Source organism: Sinocyclocheilus anshuiensis, unplaced genomic scaffold, assembly GCF_001515605.1.
Source record: "Sinocyclocheilus anshuiensis isolate Anshui unplaced genomic scaffold, SAMN03320099.WGS_v1.1 scaffold1455, whole genome shotgun sequence".
In the NCBI taxonomy this organism is placed as follows: domain Eukaryota; kingdom Metazoa; phylum Chordata; class Actinopteri; order Cypriniformes; family Cyprinidae; genus Sinocyclocheilus; species Sinocyclocheilus anshuiensis.
In genome coordinates, this window is record NW_015541012.1 from 187,591 (window position 1) to 191,470 (window position 3,880).

The following is a 3,880-nucleotide window of genomic DNA, read 5'->3' on the forward strand; positions in this document are numbered from 1 at the left end:
TTAAAGTTGTGTTTGTCATTTTTCATAGGGATTGGTCACAATCAGGTGTTTCCGAAATCAACTCAGGGTGATCCAATTTAAAATAAAACGCTGTTGCCATAGCAACTAGCGATGCCTATCCAGTGCAACTGATTTCTGCGATCTGTCTAAACAGGTTGCCTGCTTAGTTGTAACTTGAATCAATGATGATAACAAAACTCCTCCGTTGCTGCTCTTCTCTATAATGATTATACTCGATATTGTGTTAAATCCCATCTGCAGGTATAAAACGGTGCTCGGGGAGCTTGTCCACACAGACAACTTATTTTCCAGCTGCACTTTGAAGGCAATGGAGGAGGCACTGTTCTGTCATTCAGGTTTAAAAGGGATGACGACGGAGGGAGCAGGTAGCTGGGAGGCGTACTGGGAACATAACGACCCACTGAGGGACATAGATGAAGTGGCCATTCCTGTGCTGTGTGTGTGCAGCCAGGACGACCCCATCCGTGGGGACCCTCAGACCACACTTCCGTTAGAGCTTTTTGAGAGCAACCCACATTTCTTCCTGCTTTTGACTGCCCACGGAGGCCACTGCGGCTTCTCCACATCAGACGAGGGCCCGATTGTCTGGAGCCACCAGGCCGTACTGGAGTTCTTTCGGGCCACCACTGATTTTTTTGCAGCGGAGGAGCGTGCCAAGCTGGCGGCCCGACGGAGGGGTCTAAGCGGGGCTGGCAAGACTTTCCGCCATCGCAGTGTCAGCACATGCAAAAGACTGCCCGTCTGCCCGCATAACATTCACACCATTTACAACTGGCAGAGGTCCTACACCAGATGATGTTGTGCTCAGAGGGTCCCCACTTTCTTTGGGATTATGGAGAGGCTGCAATAGCAAAGAACACTGCCAGAAAAGGATAAATTACAACCCATTGTCCGACCTGCTGTTTGTCGCAGCCAAGAAACCAGCAGTCGAGTCAAAATATCTCATCTTACATTCAGGAGGACTATTCAGAATTTGGACTACCACTGTCAACTGATGGACAGCGCCTGTCTTTGAGGATGTTAAAATATTAGATTTTTGTCAAAAAAAAAAAAATTAAAAGCTGAAGTAGAACATTAGAAAGGGGATGTTACCGAATCATGGTTTAAAAATGTCACACTCAGTGGCAAAAAATAACTTTTTAATCAGTATTTTTGGTATAAAAAATCCTTAAAATAATGTATTTTCTTGGTTTTAGATTAGACTTGGATGTGTCAAATTTCTTACCAGGCTGGCAGTTTTTGGCTCACTAAAATTTGTAAAAATGTATGGTTAATACTAGAAAATAACAGTTTCCTAGTTTAGTAAGAACACTAAAGAAAATTTGATTAGATAACTTGAAATAAATTTCCTAGTCCACTGGAATTTTAATTTTTTTAAGATTTGTGGTTAAAACAACAGTTTGCCAGTGGAAAACTAAAGACAATTAAAAAAGTAAAATAAAAGAAAAAACGTAATAAAAAAAATAAATAAAAGATATATTTTCTGAAAACAAGTTTAGATTTGATGGTAAAAATACTGATTAAATATATATATAATATATATGTGTATATATAAAACAATTTTTTGCCTCATTGAATGACAGTTTATATATTAGCCTTAAAGTTTTGTCTTTCTCAAAGAGATTGGTCCAAATGCTGGTTCTGCACCCCATGAATGTTTCAGTATATTTCATTCCAAATTTTAGAGAAGATTAAAACAGTTAATGGCTACATAGTGGCCCCTCCTTTTAGTATTATTTTGCCCCATCTGCTTTAGTACATTTCTCTGCATACGATAATGAAAAGTGACATTCTGTAATTTTCTCTGTGCAATACTGTTTTTCTCAGAGATTGCTAGTTTATTTAGACTCGTCTCGGCCATAAGAGAAGGAGCCTGTGGATTCAGAGTAAAGAGTCCGTCAGCACTCCTGGGGTTTCACATGACGTCATTCTGAGGTTTCAGTGAAAGCTGGTCTCCCATTGACATGGGTGGAGCTCCAACACTCATTTATTTTTCCCCCTGTTTTTATTTTCTGCCTTTTCTATCTCCATCTCAAAAATGTTCAATGTCTTTTTGGTGTCAAAGCCCATTGTGTTTGTGTGTTAAATTATCTGTGAACACGGGAGCTTTAATTAAAGGGTTTCGGCTGAACACATTCATGTATGCGAGTCAGGTTTTGTTAGTAAACGGGGCATCAGAATTATAGGTTATGCAACGGACTGCATGAAACAGAAATGGGGTTTCATTTACTCCCACAACTGTTCCTGAGAGCAGACTTATAAAAAAAACTGTAGTCACAAAGCTCCACGCTATCTGATTACACAGTTCATTGGATGCATGATCACACTTTTACTGGGCAGCCCCAAATATAGCATCAGCCTGAAGCCTGAGCTCAGAGAGAGGAGGTATGATTAGAAGGACTCCAGCTCACGCTGACGGGCAGCACTACGGCAAGCTATAGTCCGTTTGAAATGGTCTCTTCCTCTGGCTTTACTCTTCATAATAAACCTATATACAAGATCATGTCATTATTCCAGTTAGTATCATCCTGGAAAAACATTTCTTAATATACAGCATTTGTCTGCATCTATTCTGCAAAATACAGTAAAAACTGTAATGTGAAATATTACCATCTAAAATAACTGTTTTCTATTTTAATATATTTAAAATATAATTTATTCCTGTGATGGCAAAGCGGAATTTTCAGCAGCCGAAATTTTCAAGTGTTACATGATCCTTCAGAAACCATTCTAATATGCTCAAGAAACATTTCCTATTATAATCATTGTTCAAAATCATTGTGCTGCTTCATACTTTTGTGGAAACCATGATACATGTGTCCCAGGATTGTTTGTTGAATAGAAAGATCAAAAGAACAGCAGTTATTTGAAATAGAAATCATAAAAGGCTTTACTGTCACTGCTGAATAAAAGTATTAATTTCTTAAACTTACTGAACCCAAACCTTTTAACAGTAGTGTATCTTCATTTCCCTTGTGATGTCCTGGAGACCAAAAAACTGCCCTTTTAGATTTAGCACTATAATTAAATTTATTTTAAATTGCCCTTTTTGTGTTCCCAAACATTTGTTTGGAAAATTGATTATCTATGCCTAAATCAGTTTTAATAATCGTTAAGGTTATAACATTAGCACCTAATATGACTTGATTGCTTGCCTTGTCTATCGGTGACACCACAATCCGAACAGTCAACTTCAACAGTAAAGTCAAATTCAGTTTGAATATTTCGTTATATCTAGTATCAAACAACTTTTATTATAGATATAGCAAGAATGGTTTCTAAAATAATAGTCAATATCTGTTGCTGCACTCGGCAATTACTCATGCATTGATAAATTCAAGCATCTTCACAGAACTGCCTTATGGTGCCATCTAGAGGGAAATAGTTGAAAACATGGCAGTAACCACTATATATTTTGATCATTTCGTTCATTAGTAGGTTCTTAAACTATTACAACTGGATTTTCCCCAGTCCTGTCCATATTTTGTCACAGAAATTATGAATAATATCCATATCTGACGGTTTATGGACCTCTCGTTGTGCACAGGGGCATTATCATGTTAGAACAGAAAAGGAAAAAAATGTTTTTATGAGGTACAATAGTAGTACCTTACTACCTTTAAGTGTGAGGGTCCTGCCCCAGTGACAAGTTAAAGTCAAAATTTTTGCATGTTTTTCTGAAAGTGTTTGGTACTATAATTTTTGGTCTAAAAAGATTGTATGGCTGTACACTTGATTTTATGCACTTGGTAGTAATGTGGGAAGCTGAGACCTGTTAGTTACAGTGAATTATCTAAATACCTTTGGCCATATAGTGTGCGTCACAGTGTTATTTTAATATTATTTATATACTTTTACA

The 3,880-nt window shown here is 37.6% G+C and overlaps 1 pseudogene; it reads left to right on the forward strand.

The window, feature by feature from the left end:
- LOC107690465 (protein ABHD15 pseudogene) overlaps positions 1–1,265 on the forward strand; it is a 10,544-nt pseudogene extending 9,279 nt beyond the window's left edge.
- The last annotated feature ends 2,615 nt before the right edge of the window (positions 1,266–3,880 follow it).